Source organism: Macrobrachium nipponense, chromosome 12, assembly GCF_015104395.2.
Source record: "Macrobrachium nipponense isolate FS-2020 chromosome 12, ASM1510439v2, whole genome shotgun sequence".
Classification (NCBI taxonomy): Eukaryota; Metazoa; Arthropoda; class Malacostraca; order Decapoda; family Palaemonidae; genus Macrobrachium; species Macrobrachium nipponense.
Window position 1 is genome coordinate 2,045,645 of NC_087205.1, and position 27,500 is coordinate 2,073,144.

At 37.2% G+C, this 27,500-nt stretch overlaps 1 protein-coding gene across 1 annotated transcript in view; it reads right to left on the reverse strand.

Annotated features, from left to right (window-relative positions):
* The window catches only part of LOC135225096 (serine-rich adhesin for platelets-like), a 168,896-nt gene that overhangs the window by 140,703 nt on the left and 693 nt on the right, over window positions 1–27,500 (reverse strand).

The window sequence follows — 27,500 nt, forward strand, 5'->3', positions numbered from 1 at the left end:
GAATATATTGGGGATAATTTGAGTTTCTACTATATTTCAAAATGACCAAAACCAATTGAAGGAAAATTCTCCTACTGGGATTCCTCGAAGAGTCAGTATTTTTCCTTTGATTTAATACAAGAGGTCGGGTGAGAAGCAACCGAATATCGCTCTCCAAAAAAAAAAAAATAAAAAAAAATAAGTAAAGAGGGAAAGCAAAAATGTAATAGAAAATTGAAAATAATAGGGAAAAGACACACGCGGAAAAGAATTCAAATATGGAACATAATCATATGGAACTAATTCAATAAATGGAAAATAAATGAAAAAGAAAATCAAGGAACGAAAAAAAAAACCACAAAGCAAAACTTAAGCGTCAGAGGAAGACAAACAAAAATCTTGCCACAATAGCTGTTATCACCCACACGACAAATTAAGCGGCAAATTAGGGACGGGACGACAACAATGACGGAATTATCAAGACAGATAAGAGCATAGCGACAACAATTACCATGAAGATACAATGATAAGGCGACTGTTTACATTTCTGAACGACTTCATCTCGGTCATCGTTTGATTTTCCTTGTGTCTTATTATTCCTTTATCTATATTTTATAATTTGTTTAAAGGAAGGATTCCTTTTATATTATCATTAGTCTTATTAATCTAAAAAGCAAACCTCAAAAATAATAGACTTGTCCGGTTCCAAATCAAACAAACCGGATAATAGAAGAACAAGGAATTAGACTAAAAACGGATTAAAATAAAGATAAAGGAAAAAAAAGCAAACGCAGAAAGAAACCTTCAACAGTAGCTAAGAAATGGCATAAAACACAATGAGTTCTATTAAGTAGATGTCACCGTTCGCTAGACTTACAAATTGAATTCTCGTTTTCTATGACTACAGGAACTTGACTCTGCTACCTACAGGTAAGTCCTTACTAAAAGGCCTCAATTTCCATCAGCCTAACGCGCACTTTGACACCTGCGTGGAAAAGCAATTAGCGACTGAAACGAATTTTCTCTCTCTCTCTCTCTCTCTCTGTTTTCTTGGTTGGTGGTGCCGGTCGGTACCGCTCAAGTTCGAGTCACCCCCTACCATGACCTGCTCACACCTTTAATAGGTTAAGTATAGCTCGTAGCGCCGGCTGCTTTCTTCGTGTTTCTCGAGTTTCACCATCACTTGACCCTAATATTATCTTAAAGCGCTTTGGCATTCTTGCGAACTTGAAGCATCGCCATTAGGGATTTGGTGTGTACTACAACACCCGCCTGGTTACTACTACTTCCAGTTCCTTTCATTGTATGTTTTTTTTTTTTTTTTTTTTTTTTTTTTTTTTGATCGTCCTAGATAGCCGCTTGGTCTCTTATGATTATGCATGGGGATTTTTTGATTTTTTTTTAGCATTTTGCACTGCTCTCTCTCTCTCTCTCTCTCTCTCTCTCTCTCTCTCCTAAACACACACATATATAAATATATATATTTATATTGTCCCATAACAGTCAATATATTTAAGTCCGCATATTTTCGTATGTTTTCATATATCACTTTGATATTTATCACTGCTGCAATAATTTCAAAATAAACCAACTGTGAGCCACACGGCATATCCTACCTACACTCGCCCCCCCCCCCCCCCCCACCCCTCAACCTCTCCACCATCACCCGTCGGAACCTTTGAGCGAAATTCAATTTTTCGTGTGAAAAATGGTGCGTAAAACGAGAGCGGAAGTGTTGGTGGGGTCTCTTGCACCATTCCACACCTTCCCCACTCCCACTTCCCCTTACACGTATTTTCCAGCACTGACCATTGGATGGGGTAGGGGATGGGTTAAGGGGGAGTTGTTAAAGGAATATGAGGATGAGGCTCAGGTTGGTGGTGTTGGGGGGAGGGGATAAGAGGGCATTGGGTTGAGGCCTGTGGATTATGTGAGGGGTACGAGTTGCTGGGGGGGAGGATTGGATAGTAACAGGAGGGGGAACAGTAAGTAGATGGGGGAAACGAAGGGAAGGGGGAGGGGAAAGTAGGAGAGGCTGAATGGTAAGGGGGTGGTTTAGTGGGGGGAGGGAGTCCCAGTTCATATTTCCCGCTCCGGGCCTTGTTCCACATTTTAGGCAGTGTGCCGATGACATAATTACAAGCTGTTGTTCTCCAGTATAGCAGTATTTTGTATGTTTATTTCATTTTATTTATTTATTTTTTTTTCTACTTAATGAGGAAAATTTAAGGGTCAATGTCCGTTCAATACGCGCTTGCTTTTCGCCTTCTCTTTTGTTGAAATAGAAATAGGTAAATGTCCGGACGTCTGAGTAAAGAGCGAAGGATGGTAAGTTTTTTTTAATTTTTTTTAGTCGAGTTTATTAGCAATCATCAAACAGGCCGAACTTTTTCATAGAGGTAATATCTTACAACTCTGGGTTGTAAAACAATATCCTCTTTGTTTTTAATGTAAAATTCACAACATTTTTAAAGCCAATGAGTAATTATGATATAGTTACACACTCACACACACGGGCGAGCACGCGCACACATATAAATAAATAAATAAATGAATAAATAAATAAATAAATAAATAAATATGTATGTGTATGAGATTTAAAATTATCAAAAAGCAATGATTATGAAATATCAGACACGCTTAAGTTATTTTCTGAAGCACATCGAGTACACATCATATCCTAACCTATCATTGTTTAGAAAATACTCAAGGCCAAATATTTCGCTATTTCCATTTTTCGTTATGCATTTTTTGAAATTGAAGGATAAAGTTAACCGGGTGTTTCGCCACGAACGTAACGTAACGTAACGCTTTCTCTATTATTTGAGTAGTTTTACGTTGCATTCGTCCCCATCCTGACCACAGGCTGCTATGGGAACGTGTTTAAGAATGAAAGCAAGTCGCGTTTGATACCGGTTAACTCACACTGATTACTCTCTCTCTCTCTCTCTCTCTCTCTCTCTCTCTCTCTCTCTCTCTCTTCTCATGCATCCATGCATGTAAAAGAATATATGCAGCGGAACATGTATGCCTGAAAATCTAATATTATTTGGCATATAATCTGCTTAAATCGGAGTAGCGCAACCGATGTGCTACCAGAACTTACAGAGGGAAATCCCCAATACAAGAAATAAATATCCTTGGGGGAACAGAATGATATGGTGATGAATTGTAAAGTTTTAGACCACTTTGTAAGCACATCAATAAAATCAATATTAATTTGCCTGAAAAAAATGGACCACAGCCAGATGATCCTATAATGGAAAACCTTAATTAGATTTTAATAAGACTGGAATTATCATTCGGAGACTGAATAACTGATTTAATATTCAATGACACAACAACGGCTAGTTTCGGAGAGAGAGAGAGAGAGAGAGAGAGAGAGAGAGAGAGACTTGATTTACTAAAGCAATTCTCATCTCATTTTCTCATCCGTTTCCTCTCGGATCACAAGAGAACAAAACTTTTTTACAGAGATGTCTAAGGTCGGAAATGAGATCGGTATCGTATTTGGAAAGGCAAGAAACGGAATAAAAGACGTAACGGTATTCACATAGTTAACAGCTTAATAGACCGATTCGCTACAATACTCCTTAATGACATGCCCGTCGTAGATGATGCGTGTTTACTGTGTCAGAAGTGTATGCTTGATATCAGGGTTCATGAAATGAGGATCAGTTGTACATGCTAGATATTAGGGGTTATAAAATGAGGGTGGATGATATAACTGTGATTTTGCTTGCGAGTCGATTTTTTCCTTTATTTAATATTTCGATAAGTTTTCTCTCTCTCTCTCTCCTGTCACCATTGATTAATTCTGACTAAAAGACCTTATTGCAAGCATTTGTCGACAACTAGGCTGAAATACACATGCTCCAAAATGTTCATTAGAATTTATTCCATTCACTTGGAAGTACGTAATCACGATTCAACTTTATTTTTATTACTTTTCATCAGCGTCAAGAGCGAATTGTAAAGCAATGTCCAAGTTTTTCTTGGAAATAGATAATAATTATTATTATTATGATGGATAAGAAAAAATGGCTTCTATGGAATATATTCTTATAGTGTTTCGGTTTAATTTAACCTGTTTAAATGGATTACGGTAAAAAAAAAATAGTTTCAGAAGTGTATTAAAGTAAATAAGTGCAGGAGTCGGTTAAGCGGATGGTGGTGGGTGGGGGGAGGTCACTCTTTTGGTTGCGTTGCCTGAGGGTGTTGGCTGGAGGGGTAGGTTGAGAGGAGGAGGAGGAGGAGGAGGAGGAGGAGGAGGGAAGTGTAATGCCCTTTCCGTTCTGTCTTCGAACGTCTTCGAATGCTACGATACTGCCCTAGAGTCTCTCTCTCTCTCTCTCTCTCTCTCTCTCTCTCTCTCTCTCAACCCTGTTACACACAACGCAAACCACAGTTATGCCGTACTTCCCTCAGCCTTCAATCTTTTTATATATTTCTTTTATTCAAAGTTTTCAGTCGCAAGTTTCCCTACCCTTCTTCCCACGACATGATTCTTTACCTGTTCATCTTCGTTCTTCTGTTTGTTACCCATTCTCCACGTCATTCTTGGTATTTCTTCGTTTTGTCTGTTTTTCGTATCCCTTATATTATGCCTGCTTGCCATATATTTTTTGTTTCATCCTTTTTAACTTTGCTTTACCTACTTTGCTCATAACTTTGATTATTCCTTTCAAAATCTTCCAACTACGCCCTTCTAATACACTTTACTTCTCGTATTTCCTTCTTATTTCCATTTCAGACTCATTGTTTTTGTCAGATATTTATAAACTACTACTACTCCCTTTTTATGCACTTTACTTCTCGTATTTCCTTCTTATTTCTATTTCACTCATTGTTTTTGTCAAATATTTATAAACTCGTATTCTTAGACTCCGTTTTCCGTTTTGAAAGTAGGAACTTGAGCTGACTGGAATTTGGCTTTCGTCTATCAGCAGCAGCAAACATCCTTTGCTTTTTTTTAGTATTACATCCTTCAGTCAAAGAACACGCTACATGTCCCAAAGTGGCCAGAATGGATGGATAAATGTAGCAAAATGCTAACTTAATGGTATCTGTATCCGGGTTGAGTAACCCAATAAAAAAAAAAAAAAAAAGAGGGGGTAGTCGGGGTGGGGTCTGAGGGAGTGAGAAAATGATCGCAATATATAAAAATGATAGATTCGATCTATTGAAAATGATCTCGAATTTTCTTTTCCATCCTCGATGGTCGCCTTCCTTGCCATCCATCATAGACGTCGTCCCTCAGTGGCAGCAATATATTTTCTCTCGTACAAATCATGACACAACGTCGACTACTTTTTTTTTATTGTATTGTTTGAACTCTGTGCAACAAGGAAGATCAACCTAGCAACTTCCCAGGAGTTTCTTACTCTGCAATAAACGGGTAGCAGACCCGATCTCGTTTAGGGTGTAGAAGCTGCGCTTGGACCGGGGGCAAGTTTTTCTCATCTCTTGCGATTACTGTTGTTGCAATGAGAATTGGTCTTGATTTAATGGCCTCCCTGGCTGTGGGCATGATCACCCCCCGCCCCCCATAAGTGTAAAGCTAGAGTAGTGAAAGTCAAAACACGTCTCATTTAAGATTTGTAATGCTGCTGACTGTGAGATTCGGAAATGGAGTGGTCGTGTAAGTGAAAATGGAAGAATGTGGTTTCAGTGCCCATTTCTGTGCACCCTTTTATTTTCTTTTTTTGTTTTTGGTTTTTGTCTTGTGTCGCAAGATCTTACTTTCAATTTGGTCTTGCCTCTTGTCTATGATATAAACGATAAAAAAAAAGAATGCTAACTGTAACTTTGATGGCAATTTTTTGGTTGTTAGTGTTTTCTCACGATACTGAAAAGTAAAAACGACTTCAGCCAGTCGAAAAATGTACAGTTCTCACCTCGCTAGGAAAGTAAAAGATCAAATCCTACAGCCGACGTCACTAGCCCTCTTCATTGGCCCTCACCCCTTCCATTAATTAACTAAGTCAACATTCTTAATTGCCGCCTACAGTTCCGTGTGAACCTTACAGGGTCTATTCCGTGAATAATATATAATCCTCCATTTCCTCTCGTAAATACTTTGTTTTATCTGTTTTATCTACTCATTACATATGAATAACAATGCTCCATTAAACAAAAAAGAAAGCAACATAAAAGATATCATGGCGACGCGAAATGCTCTTAAAACTGGCCTGAGGGCATTTCGTAGTCCCAATTACTTATATATGACAGTAATTGGTATAATTTCGGGGTAGAGAGGGGCCATTTCTAAGTGCGACTGCTGGGTATCAGGGCGCGGAGGTCAGGGCGCAAAAGGTCACTGCGGCTCTATAGCAGTAGCAGGTTCAGGGCTCTGACCTTTTATTTCTTTGCTTAATTGGGGAGGAGTGCTGACGTCTTAAAAACCGGTAGCTTGATAGATTACGGTGCTATGAAAGAAGCAGTTAGTCAAATGAGAGCTATCTTTATACAAATGTTTTTTTTATATTCTTATATTTTTGTAAAACTATATTAACCAAAATTTAGATATAAGTCAAGAAACAACCTCGTCGAAAGAATTATCTATTTTCTTATATTTCGTTGTTTTTGTTTCTGAAGTTAATAAAAGTATTAAAGTCTTCTGTTAAATACTAAGGGTAGTTTTTGCATGTGCATTCCTTCAGCCTCTCTCTCTCTCTCTCTCTCTCTCTCTCTCTCTCTCTCTCTCTCTCTCTCTCTCCATAAGCAGAATCAACTGCTTAGGCAAAGACTAGTCTCCTAAACCGGGAACTGCTCACTCTAATATTCTTCCTTTTCGTTTTCTCTATCTCCTCTTCCTCCTCCAACTCTTTCTCCTCCTCGCCTTCTTCTTCTCCCTGCAGTCAGAGATCAACTTTTCCAGCCTAACGTAACCTGGCAGACGACCAATCCCTCTGCATATAATGCGATAATATATGAAGGAACGTTACAAATCATCTCTCCGAGCATATCACTTGAATCTGGCATCATCTGGTGATAAGATAAGGCCAAGGAATGTGACATTTGTGACGTTTGTCATGTGGTCAATGCCCAGCAAGACCATGCTTACTTGGTGCAGCTTGCTGCATGCATAAGTATCGAAGATAAATACTTAAGGGAAAGTCAAACAAGTTTTAAACGGGAGAGTGAATTATGCACTACCCGTGAGCAGAAGTCATTTTATATATTTGTTGCAGTTTTTTTCTGCTGGTCACTGCACTCTCTTGCAACATGCAGTTCTTAAGAATTTATTTAAGATGTTTTGCTGAATAGGCCTTGCTTTGTCGAGAAAATAATTTGACAATAAAAAGAAACGGGAACTTAAAAATAGGATTCTTCCGCCAGGCTCCTTCTCGGATAAGCACATAAGATCCTTTTTTATTACCTTGCTACATATCAGTGCATTCACCTCGATGTTTTTACTCTTACTTCCCTCCAGTATTTATATGTTGTTGTTTTTTTCTTTTCTGAGGCACCCAGCCTGTTTCTTGTTCCTTATGAAAGTGAGTTTTTTTTTTCTAATAATAAAATTAAAGATGTAGCTCAGAAAATAGGTGGTGAAAACAACAAACATTAACAAAGAATAGCTGCGTCAACGATGACAGCTTGGAAAGGGCAAACAAAAGCTGGGGAATACAAGGTGGCATTATATGTAGATGAACAAACACACTAACAGCATATTCAATAACAACAGTTAAGGAAATACAAACAAATGAATAGAAAAAGCTGCCAACAAACCCTGGATACAAAATGGATCCGCGATAAACGGATGCAAGCACCAACAGACAAACAATGTCAACAAAGCAAATGAATGGATACAAAATATAGACGTTCAACAGCTAAACAATGATGATAACGAGTTCTTGCAAACACAGTGACAGCATCTTTAACAGTAACAATATTGACGTCATACAAAAAAAACGACAGCATCATAAAAGCATCCAAAGAGTAACGGCAGCTTCTAAACAAAAACTACAGGACGAAAACAGCTACAGCAAAGACAACACCTAAAAAATAAGCTTCCAGAACACAACAACCCTTTGAAAGACGATGACAAGGGAGCGTCGGAACCCAGAATGGTTTAAGATGAGCGGAAGAAGAAGAAAATCACTTTGAGAGGCTTATCCTCTCGGAATCCTGGAGGAGCCAACACCGACGCCTTTGTCCAGGCCGGTTTTATCTCCCTTTTGCTGTAAACGACACTTATGGATCTTTAGGATCGCGTTTGCTTGTTGTGAGGCGATTCGGGTGGACCTGACGTAAGGCGCAGCAGGTGCCGGAGTGGAGACATGTGAATAAACCCGAGAGAGCCGTTGTAACGGTATGCTAATGATATCCTACAACTAACATATGTACTTTCCTTGTTGAGCATGACGTTTGCGTCGTGTTCGAGTTAGTGTCCTGGTGGACAAGCTGGCAGTTTGTGCCTCATTACAATTACGAACTACCAAAGTACCACTTTCATTTGATTAGTAGATTTCTGGGCATATAATTTCTCTTTCATTTCCCTTCTTTCGAACAGTGAATACCTTCCTGGACTTGCTCACCCTTGTGAATAACCTTTCAGTAATTTTCATGCATTCCCGAATTAACAAGTGAGGCTGAAAATTAGAGTTTTTTTTATTTATTTCATTTTTTATTTTCCACAGTATTCCTTCTTAATTTTATCTTTAGGGCTTATCATTTATAGTTTTAATTTTTCATGTTTATAGAAGAATAGGCTATTTATATGCTACACCGTTGAATTTTTAGAACGGTTAAAAATCCAATTGCCAGTCATAGAATTCTACTTAATCATCGGTTATTAAAAAAATTAATTTTGCATTAATTTTAGATTAAACAACGACCAAAATATGGAGAGAGAGAGAGAGAGAGAGAGAGAGAAGAGAGAGAGAGAGAGAGAGAGAGAGAGAGACATCAACTCCTGTAGACAGGGTGACAGAAAATTTAAATATTTCATATTTATGCTAATATCATACAGTGACCCTCGTAACATGAATGAATTTGAATGAATGTTCTGGTGAAGTGGCCAATATTTTAACAGGATATTAACAAATGAAATTTATACGTTTACATTTTCATAGACTGTTTATCATTTTCTTATTGCTGGTAATGTAAATTTATGCTAACTAAAATTAGGTAACAAACTCTGTCTCTGGATATAAATCCTGAATTTATCCTAAAGTTTCAAGTATAGGGCGTAAAGAGATTTAGTTTCCAATTCAAAAACGAAAAAAAAAAAAATGTTCGGTTTGAGTTATGACGAAATTGCTTTCATGTCCTTTAATGATCATCTCACTTTTTTATGACTTTGTTTATAAATCATTTATACCTCTTGACTTAATGAGCACGAACTTGACATACGCACTTTATCATGTAGCAGGGTGCAAATTAGAATTAAAAGGTTGTCGAGCGCAATAAGGAAGGTACTTCATTAAATATGTTAAATAGCCACTGACGTAGAATACCATATTTATTTGTTTGGCACAGACAGACAGACACATGTGTGCACCCGCGCATTATACATATACAGATATATTTATGTGTGTATATATATATATATATATATATATATATATATATATATTTACATATATATATATATATATATATTATATATATATCATATATGTATCTTATACATATAATATAATGTATATATGCATGTATATGTGTATGCATAATTGGAATAATTGAAATGCTCTCTGCTGCAACGTGTTTATGTTTGAGAGTGTTAATTCTGCAAAACTGATGTAACACGCAAATACACAGATTAATAATAAATATAATAGATATATATATATAGATAAAATATATATACACATACTAGTATATACATATATATATATTATATAGATAAGATATATATAATAGATATATATATATATAATAGATATATATAAATATATATTATATAATATATATAGATATATATATATATATATATATATATATATATATATATATTGCATTTGTGTATGAAAAATTTAAATTATTGAAATACTCTCTGCTGCAACGTGTATATGTTTGAGAGTGATAATTCTGCAAAACTGATACAACAAAACGTTTTCTTGTTTATAACAAGTAATTACCATTATGCAAATGTGAAATTTTAACTACTGCTATGTTTCTAGCTTCTTTATGCGCTGCGTTTGATGTCATTTTGTTAAACATAATTTTAATAATGATGCGCTTTGCTTTATTGGTTGCAGGAAAGCGCATCGTTATTGAATTGTTTAACAAATTAGTATCAAATGCAGTGAACTGAAATTGTTCGTGCGTGCCTTACTGAAGCCAAGACAGGAAAGACGAAAAAATAACCGGCTGCTTCAGACCTTCCTCGCATTTATTCATATATTTTTCAACACTTGAAATACTAATTTGGTTTTCTGAAATGATTATTCAAGACCGTTTTGTCTCTGCAGGTTGAAAGACTCTACTAAACAGGACTTTTGTTTGCAAGGCTACAAATTTGGTTCATATAATCTGTCGTTTCTTGCCTTAGGATAAACTAACTTGTTTCGGCTTTCAAGAACACTGACACAATAGTGAAGTCATGTCTCTTCGTATTTTATAGAACAGGAAATAACAAGTAAAACGACATATCATTAGAAAATAAGCAGCGAAAGTAAATGCATTTTCTGAGTGACATCAACGCGGCCTAATAATGGATCTTTTTTTTCCTTTCTACAGCAAACCCACATTTTAAGTGGAGGTGAAATACGAGACTTTTTCTTTCTATAGGAAACAACGCGACTAAAGATTCGTCTATTTTCTTCTCGTCGACAAATTCACCCTTAGGGGCTGATATATAAAACCCATATTTTTATACCAATATCCATCGATCTATTAATATGAATGATAAGACAAACTATTATTATTATTATTATTTATTATTATTATTATTATTATTATTATTATTATTATTATTATTATTATTATTATTATTATTTGTAGTAGTAGTATTAGTAGTAGTAGTAGTTGTAGTAGTAGTATGCCGATACGTGAAGAGAAAATAGGATCTAGAGAACTAATAGATATACGTTCATGGGAACATAAAGAAATAACCGTAATTCGGGATACAAAATATGCAGAAATGTATGGTAGTTTAAAAATAAAACGAAAAAAGATCGCGGCAAAAGGACACGGCTCTTATAGGTAGCATTACAAACAGGAAAATATAACCCCAATTAAACTGACAAGAGAACGCGGCCAGCCGTCCCATACCGCAGAATAGTCTCGTATCCCTAACAGAAGTGAAAGATCTAGAGCCCACCGCATAATCCAACCGGAAATATCAATATGAAAACCCAATTGCTCAATTTTCCGGACAATGGCACTTCATACGTTCAGGGGGATGGTGGGGGAGGGACTACAGGACAAAAGGGGTTAATTTACTGTCTGGTAACCTTAGCAAGGATGAGTTCGTTAGGTACCGGCTGGATGAATGGAGTGGCTGGCTAGTGAGAGTAGTGTAACGCGTCCTTGTCCTTCGTAATAGCGGGGTGGGGGCTTCGCTTGTTGTTGTACCGCTGACCGGAGCATACGAGAGCGAGAGTGATTTTGTTTTCCTTGTATGTAGAGCATTTTTATTTTTTTACTAATCTCTAACGCTGACTTCTTTGTAATCGTTTTAGTGTTACAAGTCTCTAATAACGATATTATAAGAATGGTGGCGATTTTGGAGTAGGGCTTTACTGTATGTAGAACAAAAGATTTATCCAACCATATTTTTTCAAGGGTGTAGTATATAAATCTGTATGTTTGCACTAGGTTTAAAAGACTTCTAATTTTAGCATTATTAACACGTGGATGATACTCGCAAAGGAGGATGTGGAAATGTTTAAATTTATTGATATTTGTAAGCTTAACAATTCCAATTTCTTGCTCTCTGCTAAATAAACTGCTATTTTTTACATTTTAAAATCACGTTTCCCGGAAATATCTTAAGCTAGAAACGAACATCACGCAAGGGCATTTGGATCACTCGGAAATAAATATCTGGTATGGCTAACTTGATTATTCATTGGCTAAAGTATTTTCCAACGACGTGACCTCTTTTCATAATTTCAAATGCACAACCATCACTGCACTACATCTACCATAGGAGCCATAAGTTAAGCTGAATGAGAGAGAGGTCAGTTGTCGGAGGGTTCCCATTGAAACGGCTAAATAAATTTTTCCGCTTCAGTTTAACCTCATTTTATGCCTCATATGCATATTGTATATTTCGTTCCATTGAGGGGACTAAACAGAGGGCAGGCTTTATTGTGGTGATTTATCTTTTTTGTACTTAATTTTGTTCTATTACTCAATTGCAGGTTAAAGGTCAAGACTAAGTTCTTTTTAGTACCGACTTGAACAATTTTTCACTCGTTATTAAGTTCGTTGTATTTAATACAAATAAAAAGCATCTAACAATTTTATTAATGGAAGAAGGGTTTGTTTTGCTTTGATTTCAGCTTTGAGGCGAGTCTGAAGTTATAATTTTCTTGTACTTTTTCTCATCCAGTGGTAGATGAAAAAACGTTGGTGATTATGGGAAACGAAAAACACAACCCCAGTGTAGAGCTTAAATGAACTTGTTAAAGCAGATGAAAGTGATCTATAAGAGGCACAGTATACTGAGCATTTGGACATTAAAACAGGAATATCCAGGGAATATGACTATAAGTAATTCATCAAAAAATCATCTTGCAGAAAATAGAATGATGATCGTGTGACCAATTACTGTCCCATTCGATAGTATTTTACTGTTTTGTTGTTTTCTTTCAGTCAACCTAAGTGGAGGATGAATAATAAACCGTAGAAGACGCAAATTTCGTCAAAAAACTATAGCATAGAATTGATTATTTAATACACAACAAAAACGGTATTTGTAATATATTTGGAGAGACAAAATTTCTTTAAAAGATTAGACAGTTGTATTACATTGTGACGTCACACAGGTCCAAAAATTAGGAAGTTGTCATCCCTTTGAAGTTACTGGAAGTTTCAGTAAAGATAGTCAAGGCTGAACCATAGTTCGCAGAAAACGAACAGTATTTAGATTAAAATTTACGGATGCGAGATATTGTGCACCATTCCTGAAGGCCACAATATTTGTTTGAGTGACACATGAAGGCCCTGTTTGTGAATACTTGAACTTTTGGATGATCGGAGAACTTTAGCATAATATCATGGACCTTTTTAAAGTTCTCTCTTCTCTCCTCCTGGTAGTGTATGGGTATACCTGTGTGTATGTATATTTTCTGTGTAATCCAGATGCTTTACTGCGCATACTAGTTGCTTGGCAAGCTCGATTGCAAGAAATGGTTTACGTTTAACCGCTACAGGTTAAAGGTAACCATATCATACATAGCAATATCTTCTGCAACTGTTGTTTTCGTAGAAAGCCAAGTCGTGAAACCTGTGACCCTCAAGAAACTTGACCCTCAAGAAACTGAGATTTGGTTGTTCCACCATAAAAAAGAGACCCCTAGAAGAAAAATGTAAGGCAGTTAAACCTGCCCAAAAGCCAGTTATTACAGGTCAAAGAGCAGAGTCCTAGGCCTAAGGCTAAAAGATAGGCCCACCAGCCTGTAGATTAGGGCAATGGAAAAAATAATCTTTTCTCTAACCACAGACTTGTCCTCGGAAAGAAAATAGCCCCACCTTGACAATGGCTGGTGGACGAAGAAGTCTCAGCTTTGTCAATTTACCATCTACAGTCTGTGGTTGGTTAGGCCTTTTTTAGGAACTCTTCCTTTGACGCAGAAACCTTAAAGTAACGGGAACGTAATGGATAACTCAGTCAGGTAGTGAAAGAAAATGGGTGTACTCGAGTGTCGGTGCATAGAGGGGCAGGCAGAAAGAAAGAAAGAACAAAAATAAGCCTATTTTCCTTCAGCCATAGGCCTAATATAACTAGTCTCATTACTCACGCTGCTGCATTCAGAACAGGGATATATATTAGGGTGTTAGGGAGGCCCACATCCAAAATTTCAAAATTGGAACGGTCAGTTTCCTCAAGTCCTTTTGACCATAAGGTTTCGTGGGAATGCCTGATGTGGAACGATGGGAAAGCAGAGGCTTTCATTACTTGTGTAATATGGGTACCTAAGATTGACAGTGTGTTAATCTATTTAAAGAAAACAGCGCAAAACTGTATGAAAATCTCTGAAACACAAACGACTGGATATCTATCTGGTACCTTTTGAATATAAATGGAGGCGTATGATCCACTAGTCTCCAATCAGGTGTTCATAAGTGCAAGAGCCTTGCTGATGTTGGGCTATAAGAATAGATTTTACTTAGCCGCTGGAGAGAGAGGGAGATGGGACAGAGAAAAAAATCAGCATTTTTCAAAAGAAAAAGAAGCGCAAAAGTCACTGATTTTATATAGAGAGAGAAACTTTTCGAGTCACATCGAACAAAGCGAAAGATGTTGAGGAAGAGGAGGTGGAGGATAAGATGGTTAGAGGGGAGGAGGAATCATAGGGTACAAATGGGAAGAAGGATTCTTATGGTATAACACCATCCTTCTAGCCAGGACCATGAGTCAATAAGGGTGCAGGAAACAACCACTTAGCACGAAGCCCCCCTGACCTTCAACAGTTGTGCATTTCTCATGGTAGCGTTGCCACTGAGAACAACCCGACTATGGAACGCTGCTTTTTTCCAATAGTTGTGAAAAGTTTAGCTAATCATTGTGATAGTGGTAGTAGTCGTTCGTGATGGTGATGTTATAAAATAAATATAATTGTTTTTGTAACACAAATAAGTATTTGTCCGAATTTAAAAGTAATAAAAATAGTTGTTGCTCAAAGATAAATTGAAGAACTTACAGTACTGCCTCTTTGCTCACTGTGTCACATTCATTCATATTAAAATTTAACGACTGGATTGATATGGTTAACGAATCGGCCAATCGTTAAGCTGCCGCGATTTTCTTTCTTGGTTAATCAGCGAATCACAAGCCAATTAGCTAACACATTTCTTTTTAGTTTTTTTCTGAGCAAAGACGTTAACCAACCAAACAGCTGCTATGATATTTTTTCTGATATAATCAACCAGCAGATGACCTTTTGTGATGCTGTTACTATCCTTGTTTTATTTGTTGTAGAGTTTGAAACTGTTGAAAAATATGCCAAACTAAATTGATTTCACTAAACGAATCAGCCAACCAGTGAGCTGTCACAATCTTCCTTTTTTTTTGTTTTTTTTACGTAAATTTGTAACGTAACATGTTACGCAGACCCAAAACACGGCAGATGGGCGAGCTGTTGGAGCGTGGAACGTCTTGACAATTTTGTCTTATCCTCAGGACCTTCTCCGTCTTATCTTGATTGTGTTAGAACCAATGACGCGTAATTTTCCATCCACGAAACCTCGTTTTTCTCATCCGAATTGTTGCGGAAGTTCCGATCAGATCAATTTGGTGTTCTTAGTCATTTGTCTTCAAAGAGCAACGTAAAGAAGAAATGATTGTGAGCATGAACGAAAGAAAGAGTCTAAATTGTAAACTTTAAACCAGTCTGTTTTAAATTGAGATTTCTCGGGCCGAAACATAATTATCAAAACGAACGCAAGGGAAAGAATGGTGTTGAAAACGCAAAAATTCATATCAATTAGGAATTCAGCTATTGAAACCTGAAAATCCTGAGAAAGAAAAACAAAAGACTCTGTTAAAAGCAAAATTGATTGTTACACTAGCTTGACGTGACCGCAAAGGAATGGCTGCTTTTTACATAAACGTTTATAATTTTGAGAGAGAGAGAGGAGAGAGGGCGAGAGAGAGAGAGAGAGAGAGAGAGAGAAGTTTTAACTTTTGTTCATTAAATATATAAGCAAATGAGAAGCTACTATTATATAGATATATATAGTATATATATTCTATATATAATATATATATATATATATATATCTTATACATAGATGTATTATTATATATAGATATTATATATCATATATCATATATATATATATACATCTATATAGATCTATATATATCATATATATATTATATATTAAAATAATTATATATATATATATATAATATATATACATGTACATATAAACATATATATATATATATATTATATATTATATATATATATATATATATTATATATGTAGGTGTTTGTATGTATGTATGTATGTATGTATATTATAAAACAAACATCCATTAATTCCAGAATCAGTCTTGATGAGTGTGTTGGGTTGACTTTGTATTCATTAGGTAACGGTCAGTACACATCGAAAAAAACTGATAACTATTCAGGTGAAAAAGTATGACGAGACCTTGGAAGTATCTTCATTAATGTGACCATCTGACTCTGCAGTGCGTTCCTTTCTGAAGGCTGGAACATCTTCCAACTTCCTGTGAGGAGAGGAGGGAGAGAGAATTTCCCTTATGCTGCGAAAGATGTTTGAGATGTTTTTCCGATCTGTTTCCTGTGATATAAAAATATATATATTTCTTATTAAGTGAGTTTTAGAGGTATTGTTTCTGGTAATCTTTTAAGTTGCATGATTATGCCTTTCGACGGTTTACGAGGGAATTTATAGGGAAAGACTCTCTCTCTCTCTCTCTCTCTCTCTCTCTCTCTCTCTCTCTCTCTCTCTCTCTCTGTGCGAGTTTCCTGAGCTACTACCCTCGCCTGCATCGACCTTGATGCCCACCTGAATACCAGTGCTAATTATGACATCATCGCCTCGTAAGCAGTTCAGAGAGTTCTATTGTGAAGTCCCCTAGCATGACATAAACTGAAATTCTCAAGGTCGTGGATAAAACAAGATATACGTATCTCTCTCTTTTTGGTTTTCTGTAAAAGAGAACCGTTGAGATGGCTTTGTCTGTCCGTCCGCACTTTTTCTCTCCGCCCTCAGATCTTAAAAACTACTGAGGTTAGAGGGCTGCAAATTGGTATGTTGATTATCTACCCTCCAATCATGAAACATACCAAATTGCAGCCCTTTTGCCTTTAGCCTTGATCGTGCGTCTGTCAACGCTGTGGTACAGGACACCACCGGGCCGTAGCTAAAAGTTTTATGGGTAGCGGGTCATACGGCATTATACGTTGTACAGAAAACTCGATTGCGCCAAAGAAACTTCGGCTCAACAATCTAAAAAGGCTAATATAAAAAAAATAAAGAAAACTCGGGTGAACTAATCGATGGGACGATAGACAACACGAAGCGAGCAGCACCTCATTTAACCTCCACACAAACAGACCGTTTGGGTCTGCTAAACGGATGAGAGAACTCACTCGCTCTTTTCTGGATTTCTTGCGCCTCACTGACTCATAGCAGCACATCCCAAGGTATGGTGAATGTTCCTAAACATTTCTAGTTTGAGGTAGTTAAGTATCCTGTCAAAGCACATCGAAGATGTTCAGTGGAGCTCATGACTGGAGAAGCATAAACCCTTGTAACCTCACTCAACGCGGATGACACAGCCTGGTCAACTAACAAAGAGACTGAATGGCCACAATCTTTCCAAAACAGGTTATTCTAAGCAAGGCCTGGTCTAGGTTGCACATCCGGCTCGTATCGCGTGAGAGCAGGTTCTATGGGTCACTCGTTTGCTGTTCACCTCCAACTATTACTTATGTACGCTCACATTTCAACGATGGGTCTTCTTCGTCCAGTGCTGTAAGTTATATATTGAAAGCCACTTCTGTGAAGGCCAGATGTTCCAGCCTCGGAATTCAGTTTCGTTGCAACGTGGAGATGCCCCGTGAACGACAATGTTGAACTGAAGTACGATATCGGTAATGTCATTTATTAGCTTGATATTTTTAGCCGTCTCTTGGATTGTCAGAGCACAGCGACGCCGAACTGAAGTCCTCGATTTATTTCCATCATGAAAGAATATAAATCTTTGTCACATTTCAATGAACAGCCTAAGAATGTAATGTTTGTTTAGTTATATAAAAAGCCTTTACTTGTTTCATTAGGCTCTAATTCTTAATAGCGGAAATGATTCGTTGTTCAACAGAAACAATGAAATAGAGCATATAAAGTTAGATTGCTGTAGTTCACTGATTCTGTTCATTCACTTCTTCCAGATATCGGGGAAATATAGCATCGGAATGCGCATTCTAATTTGGCTGTGATGTTGATTGTAATCATTTGAGTAATTGCTGTCGTCTTGACTGGAAGGATAGAAAAAACAAGGACTCATTTTCACTTATGGTTAATAAGTGACTCCTTCGTAGAAGTGAAAACCGATGTGCTAAGATATAAATATGTCAATATTGTTTTGAAAAGACAGGAATAACGGCGATGTCCGGTTGTTATTCTTCGCGCCATCCGATGTATACCTGGCTATTTATAACCATCGCGTCATGGCGGGAAGGCCACAAGGAAACCCGAAGCCCGTTTAAGAAGTTTTTCGCGCTAACACATAACCGCTGGCATGGCCATTGGTGGAGCTGCTTCGCGTCTTCACCGAACGTTTTGTGTTCGTTTCCGGGGACAATGAATTAATTGCATACATTGTTGTCTTTACTGTTTTTTTGTTATCACGTCTATTCAGAGGAATTGATAATTTCATCTGGCAGCTTGTTTTGCAAATTCAAGGCCTCTTGCCTTATTTCGTAATAATAATAATAAAATAAAACGCTTACCACAAAATCGTGCGGCAAGTATCGTTCATTGCCTTTATTCATAGTCTGCTTTATTTGCCTCGAAAAAAATTTCCGCTTTCCCACGGGGCCTCATATACGAGTATTCGGTAAAAGTTTAGTCTGCTATTTCTCGCTACTACAGTTATTCCAGGTCACTTTGCGCTGTTAAAATTCCTTCACTCGTGGCTAAACCACCAGATTGCATGACAATCAAGCGAAGAACAACGTGACGTCACTGCCTTCAGCTATCGCATTTATAGCAGCAAAATTTACCTAACAGTGGTAACAATATCATTGGCGATTTGTTTTAGATTTAGCTGGCCTTATGCTAGCACGGGCTCTTGCTCCTAGAGCAGCCCGTAAACATTGACCTGCCTATATCTCTAGAAATTTAAAATCTGTTTAAATTTGAAACAAAACGTTTTACATTTGAAATGTTCACTCTGTGACCGTCTGGCTTGAAACTCAATTAGCGTCGGATTACGCTGGCCTTATGCCAGCGCAGGTTTCTAGCTCGTGCTGGCTGGCAGCTCATGATATGTAGCCAAGCCAAGAGGGGGCAGAGAAACAGACGCGGCGAGATCCAAAGAAAAAAAAGATGAATCCAAGGCCATTTCTTCCTCGCATTTTTATTTCTTTTCTAATCACTTCCTATTCTCTTCTCTGGCAGCTGGTTTACAGGAGCTCTTGTCTTTCCCAATTTTATTATCTTTTTATTCCTATAGCCTGTTACCCTTTGCCGATATGGATGAATGAATCCTGAGAAAAAAAAAATTGTCACTTAGAATTTTCTATTTTCTGCGTCATTCCATAAATAATCCCTTCACTTATTTTCGTAATTATCATCACCATCATATTATTCCTATGCAAAATTATTTCTCAAGTTGAACAGACTCGCAAGCTTCCAGATTTACATTTAAATCATTATCGGGTTTCATTTCGTATTTGATGTAACTTTCATTTTCAGCATGTCATAATTTACACCTTTTATTTGGTCGAAGTTAGTAAGTCTTGAGTTTAATTTTTAAAAAGCAAAGAAAACTGGCCACATAAATGCTTAGCTTTGCATGGAAATTATTCGAGCTTTGCTGGACAAGTCTGAAGAAAAGGCGGTAAGGACGACCGGAGTATCTAAATTCGTTTTCAATGTTCTGCTGAACAACAATTATTACAGACAGTGGATAATAGTTCAGCATTCTGCTCTTCACTGCGCCTCAAATAACCACTTAATGATTTTGAGAGAGAGAGAGAGAGAAGAGAGAGAGAGAGAGAGAGAGAGAGAGAGAATCACGGCCATCAATTTATCATCCTTGCAGGAGCAAGAGAATTCTATCTTGCTTCATTTTTCCTGCAGGAGTTGGAAACCACCAAAGAAGATTCTCCCTGCCAGCAGACCTCGACCTTGATCTTGGACGCTGGTGACTCTCCCTTCGGAAGGCTCCTTGCTCCCTCCTCTCGGCCCCCAGACATTTACCCTTCAGCCCCACACCTCCCAGTTTCCCTCCCCGAACCCAACTCCCCGATAGTTGATGGGTATATTGCCTGCCCTCTTAAGCATGTATTTTCTAGGTGGTTTCTTCAGCGAAGAAATAGTGCGAATGTTTTTCGTAAGTCTTGAGTATTCGCCAATGCTTTTTTTTCTTTTTTTCACGGTTCCTCTTAAAGGTTATTTTATTCATTCAAGAATAATGTGGAACCTCGTTCTTAAGTATTTCCAAATCTATTGTGCAACGCGAGGCAACCTCCTTTCACGTGGTTTCAAAACCAGTATTTATAGAATTTGTAGTTGCCACGTCGAGGTTTCATCATTAGTCTTAAGCATTCTTTACTTATTTTTCTACATTGATTTTGTGACGCCAGATAACTCTCAATCAATCAATCAATCTACATTGATTTCGCATTATCTCATGGTTTAAATATAATTCGATAGATGGCTAAATCTTTGTCGAGTTGTAATGTGAAGACACAGAAATAAAGATTAATTGTAACTCAACTTTCTTTTGTAAATGGTAAGATTCTCTCTTACATTTAAGAAGCACCAAACATTGTACAGGTACAAAGAAAATTCAGCATTCTTGATCCACTATGTACTACCTCCTATCGATGAAAATCGTACTATTCAAGTTTCGTGGTTATACTGCAAGGGTCCCCACTAGAATCAGCAGTTTCCAGTTATGTAGGAGACTTGTCCAGCGAATGTGTTTATCATTCTTCTACCAAAACAGGATGCATAACTCAAAACTAATGTCTGAGGGACAGATGACGTCTATAATATTAAAGTCATGATGTGTCCTGGGCTACTTTTTCTGTTGGAAAATTCCCTTTTCTTTTCTTTTTTTACTTCTTGATATATGAATTACTTCATTTTCTTCATATTAGTACATTACACTTTTAATTCTAATTTGTTTTTTCCAAGTTAACTACATTTTTATCTCATAAATTACTATAATAATTACGGCTGGTTTTAGTTTACGTCCGTGGCGGAAGTGGTTACCGATGGAGCCGTGGAAGAAGTAAGAAGCCGTGATGAATTCCTCTTTTTAACCTTTCGTGAAATATCCCGGATGTAGTTGTTTTGGTTAAATGTCTGGGAAGATAACGAATGAGCGATTCGCTCAGAAGCCACAAGTTCTGTTTAATATTAGCAAGAATGAACGAATAAATAATAATTTTCTTTAAAATTTGATGAGATAAATGAATGAGTTAATCGATGATGTTATTCGTTATTACTCTGAAGATGGGCGATAAAAGCCCATAAAAATTTATTAGGCTGACTGAGAAATTAGCGAATGACTTAATTGTTGGAAATGGATAAATCTCCTGCAAAAAAAGAATTTGAAGTCACAAATGAGGAGGAGTAGGAGTTGTCCTGAACACAACATATACGCCCCAAAGCTCAGCGAGAAAGAGGAGCTCGCGCCAGCGAGCCAACGAGAGAACAAACAAACTCTGCGAGCAGATGCGTGGCCTTAACCTCTAGAAAAGTCTCCATGACCAAGAAATCTTCTTCTTTAATTGACTCGGAATTTCTTTCCTCTCACATTTTTCCTCGTTCGCCTTCCTTTCGGGATTGCTCTTCTAATTTGTTTATGGTTGTTTTCCGTTGATCATGTTCATCTTGTTTTTCAGTTGTGTCCTTTTCCGTTCCTACTTGTGTGTGCGTTTCATTTTTTTTTTCTTTTCTGTTTGGTATCTTGAAGTCTCGTCACTTTTTCCCCAGCGATCTATATGCTTACAAATTTAGCTTGTGACTCTTTGTAACGGTCCAGTGCGTATAGACGTAAACTGAATCGTTTAATGCACCTGGAACTACGATCAATTCTCCCGAGAAATTTCTGCGAAAAAGGATCGTTAACCACCACAATACGATTAAACTCGGTCAAAACCGTTCCGTGTAAATCACCATCAATAACCTCTCCCTTCGGACACCTCACCGCTTAAGAACCGACGTGATTTCCTGCAGTGGCAGGCGAGAAAATTCGAAATCATTTGCTACAAATCCCCATTTATTTCTTACAGCGAATTATCAGTTTCCATTTGTTTTGAGATAATAAGAACTTGGTTGTAATTCAAGAGTAATAACTTCTTCAGGAGGAGGAGGAGGAGGAGCTGCTGCTGCTTTCGGCTAACGTGAGAAAGAGAGAAACCACAAGTCTTAAAGGGAAATGATTACAGCGGAGGACCAGCCGGATCGCTTTAATACAATTAAGCCTAATTCTTTTGGTTAACTCGAAAACATCAGATATTTTTTCCTTCCCAGCATTTAAGTTCGTAGGCTTATTCCTGCTGGCAATTAAGAGTACGTTCACAGGAAAAGCCCGAGAGAGAGAGAGAGAGAGAGAGAGAGAGAGAGAGAGAGAGAGAGAGAGAGAGAGAGAGAGAGAGAGAGAGAGAGAGCATAAAATGTTTATCTTACCAGCTAAAATACCATAATAGAATAAATCGACTTCCGTCACGGATGAAAAGTCTTTCAGGTAATTTCTCACTCTCCTCATTTTTTCTTTCCTCCGTTTTTTTTTTCTTTTTTTTTTCTCGATTTATATCAGTAAAGGAAGACTCGAGCCTAACCGCAGTATCCAGAGGTACCACGGAACCAAGGCTCTTGACAAATTGTGGGTTGAACACCGTCCTCTTAAACTTGAATTTTTTTTTATTCTTTTTTTTTAGAGTATGCGGATGCATGCTTTAGAGTAAGCTGCTTTTTAGTCCTTTTTTTCTCCTTTTTTTTATACGTTCTGTCCACGGATACGGAAAAAAAAATAAAAAGTGAACCTTGTATTTCCCTTCTTAAATCTTTCATTTATCTTTTTAGTCAAAGAACTTGGCTAATGCAGGTTTATACATAGTGTTTTCTGATTTCAGATATAATAAATTAGAAATATACTTATAAGGGAGATTAAGAAACGTGACAGGGGTTGCTCAGTTAATCAGTTCTTATTGGAAAGCGATACAAATAAACCATAATTATGTAAAAATGAGGCACCCAGCAACTACAAGAAATCTCTGAAATAATTTGCCTTACGAGAACTGGTTTGTTTGTAATCAAAATCTTTCAAGAACTGTAGCGTCATGGATAAAGAATTTGGGAAATATGTACGATTCTTCAGGATTTATGGCAAAAAAAAGTAGTATAAAAAGTAAATATGCACGTAAGACACGGATTTGCCATAAAGGAAATCCGGAAAAATAAGGAGAGATATGCACGCTCCAGCTACGATCTCCAGTAGGTCTGGCGTTGGATTATTTCTTTCAAGGCATTGAAGTCTCCTTGGGACAACTAATTCTCACTGTAGCGACTTTTTTTTTTCAATATAAGCTATTGTGCAGGGATTTCAAAAGTTTGTCTTATGAATTTGAAGATGTAAAGATTCATCTAAAGTTTAAAAGAAAAACTTAAAACACCGTTGGAAATAAAATAAACTGAATTTAGCCGGTGTCCAAAAATAAGATGAAAGAAATAAATGAAAAAGAGACAAAAATGTAACATGAAAACACGAGAATTGCCTGTAATATCACACACTTTTATGCGACGTTTATGAAGAGACGAGACGAGATTCATAAAACGACCTTGGATGAGGTAAGATGTGTGTGCGTGCGTGTACCTGTTTCGAGTTGGCCCTGGCCATCCTAATGCCGCCCTCAATTACCGTGTATGCACGCTTAGGCTCAGCTCCGAAAATAGAATAATATTGAGTGATATTGACAATCCACTGCGTGTTGGTATAAATTTTTTTAAAGACTTGTCACTTCCTACCAACCATTACAACTAAAAATTGATACTTTGGGTTTTAATTTGTTTTCGAGTGAAAACTACCTTAATGCTTTTCCATGTATAAAACTAACCTAAAAATGAGTAATCAATAGTGAAAAGATGCTAAATACCCTTGTTTAACTACTCCACTCCTAGCAATAAACGAAAGCCAGTACTCACGTTACATGTAGTTCCTTATAAATAACAAGTTTAAAATTTCGTTCACTTGATCACAATATTTATTTAAAACACAGGGCACTTTTTATAACTCGTGATTGTATGTTATTCTTTGCATGGGACTTAAGAGACCCTGGCGATGCCTGAGCTGTACGGTATCTGAGAAAATGGACCGGGTGTTTGTAGAGAAGTAGAACTGGAAGCACCCAAGCAAGCGACAATGGCAATTGGGGACCCACCTTGCCAAAGCTGGTAGGTGCAGAGGAGGATGTCGAGGTTTGGGATCCTCTCCGTCTGACGGCCGGAGTTGGAATGACGATCAGGGACTTCAACCTCTACGAGTGTACTATGCCTCGGCGCCGCAACCGCCGCTGCCGCTGCTGCTTTTTGGATGAAGCTTGGCCACCTTCCCCCCTTCCCTCCCTTCACACCCCCCTTCCCTTCTTTCCTCTTCTCCCTTAACCTCCTCCTCTTCTTCATCCTCCTCCTCCTCCTCCTTCTCCTCCTCCTTCTCCTCATCCTCCTTCGTCCTTCTCCTCCTCCTCTTCTTCCTCCCTTCCTCCAGTAACCACTACCGCCTGCTTGTTAGAGGCCTCCTGGATGCAGCTCTTGAGAGTTATTCGTCAAGGAGACCTGGAGGAATACACACACATACTCTCCTCCAGGACAGTCTGCTAAATACGGGGTCGTCTAGTGCTTACAGCGAGTTGGTTTAGCTCAAACGGCCCCCCTTTCGGAAGTTATGAATTTCTGCAGTCTTGTTCTGTCGCTGATAGTTAATTTTTAACTTTTACACACACACACACACACACACACACACACACACACACACTATATATATATATATATATATATATATATATATATATACTATAATATATACTATATATATATGCATACTGTTTAGAACTTTTCTCTTTACTGGCCGACAGCAAATAGGATGACACTTGTCAAGTGGTCTACTTCCTCATATGGTCAAGGTGGTTGACAACAGAAGTTTTAATATATTTTCTCCTAAAACATTTAATTGCTTCTCCTGGAACAATAATTTAATATTTATTCATTTCGGCTGATGAGTGCCCTCATGCCTCTGGTGAGGTTACAGGGTTGTGGCATCCGGGTTTAAGAGACCCGCGGAGCCGGCACTTGGGTCTACCGGGCTCCCTCATTGGCCGTGCGCTGTTTCCCCTACGGCCAAAGATGACAAGTCTGCCGACCTCAGGCGAAGCTTTCTCCGTCATGGATTTCGACTACGTTGCTACGCAAGACGCGTTTTAAACACGTTTCCAACGTAGTTTCATTAAACAAAAAGGTGTAGTGAATAAATTCGAATTCTGTTTTCTGTGTAGTAATGAAATCTCGCCGAGCCAGCAACGTTGGGAGAAGGTCGGGCCCAGGTAAGGGAATCAAGCCCCGCCCACCTTATACGTCACCGCGAACGTTAGCGCTCACTGGTAGAATCAACGTCACGGCTTTGCATAAAGGAACATAACGTAATGTGCGAGAGTTTCTCATGAGATGGAGTGACCCTGTTATGTGAACGACCTTCCGAGATTTTTTGTTTTTATTCTTCTTTTTGTTTTGAAGAGTACAACCTCCGTCCAGCGTTTACATTAACTTGGACTTGATGCAACTCGGGAGCGTCTTAAAACCAATGTGCCCTTACCTTAGTTTTTCTTGCGTTATGGTTTAAGGATGAGTTTCTCTATTTATCATTGCTGATTACTCATTTCCTTTATTTTTGTTGTATTTTTCACTTACCACTAACCCAATAATGATATTTTCGGTTTTTCCATATGAATATAACTTTTATAATTAATAATAAATATACTCTTATGGCATATATAATAATAATTATTTAATACATATATATTATTAGTCTATCTATCTATCTATTATCTATCTATCTATCTATCTATCTATAAATATATATATAATATATATATATATATATATATATATATATATATAATATATATATATAGTTTTCCTGACGTTTCCACGTTTCCTGCGTGAAATCCAAAACAAGCGATTGTAGTAAGTGGAATGCTGCATGAACAAAAGCAACAATTGCAACTTCCTTGTGTTGCGAGATTTCATGGCGTTGCAGAATAATTCAGGCTGAAATTGATAGAGAGAGAGAGAGAGAGAGAGAGAGAGAGAGAGAGAGAGAGACTTTTTTGAACTCTAATATCATCAAGGAAGTACAGTGGCCTTGAGGAATGAAGGTAGCCCTCGCATCTGTTGTCGTTTCTGCTATGATTGCTGCTGCCTTCATGCCGCTGTTGTTGCTTCTTTTGTTGCTGTTGTTGCTTATGCTCTGCCTTTTCTTAGTTGTTTTTGGTTTGCCGGCTGTTTAGTTTATATTTTTCTCGTTTCATTTTATGCACCTTTTTTAAGATATGCCTAAAGGGGTCGTTTAGGGTTACACATGAAGTGCAACCTTCTTCGGCCTTTTAGTCCGTTTCATTTTAATGATCTATCTTTTATTAAATAATTTTTCACCTTAGTTGGCCATTGGCTTGTTTCACTATAAACTGTCCTTCCAGTTGGCCTAATAAGAAAAGTAATATTCTCTCCTGTTTATCAAGGAAACATAATTTCGTCAAAAGAAATAAAAAAAAAAAAAAAAAAAAGACCGCGTATGTGAATTTTTCGAAATCGATCTGATCGTAACTAATTAAGCGGCTTCATACTGGTTAGAGCTATTACCGCTCTTGCCACATTCTTCTTTCATCTGTCCTTTCCTCCCAAGGGAGTTTTGCATTGCAAATGCATTGCAAGACGAGTCAAGGATGCAGGCATATTTCCCACGCATTTATTTCAAGGTCTCCTGCCTAAATATTTATTATGATTCTGGCGTGAAAGACGAGTTGACGTCAAGTATCTTAAAGCCCTTTAGGGTATATATTTCATCTATTGAGAATTCTGTTATTATTATTATTATTATTATTATTATTATTATTATTATTATTATTATTATTATTATTATTATTATTATTATTATTAAAGTGTAAGTTTTCAATAGACCTTTACCTTCTAAGGGAAGCTTTCACTTGGGTGAAATTATCAATAAAATGATGGAGATGAATAAAAAAACCGTAGTTCTGATACTAATGAAGACGGTGATACAAGACTATGATGCCGTGGCCTTAATTGGGTTGCTGCTACGTTGTGATTTATAAAATAATGTGATAAGATGATTAAAAAAATAAAAGAAAAATTAAGGAAAATACGTCATGTTTTCTTATTTGTATAATGCTGGCATTTTATTACCCTTCTTATTGGCAATGTCAAAAGGATTTGCTCTCCCTCTCTATATATATATATATATATATATATATATATATATATATATATATATATATATATATATATATATATATATTGAGCAGTCGCGTCCCCTTGAAAGTTTTATTCATACATACATACACAGATTGTATATAAAATATATATATATATATATATATATATATATATATATA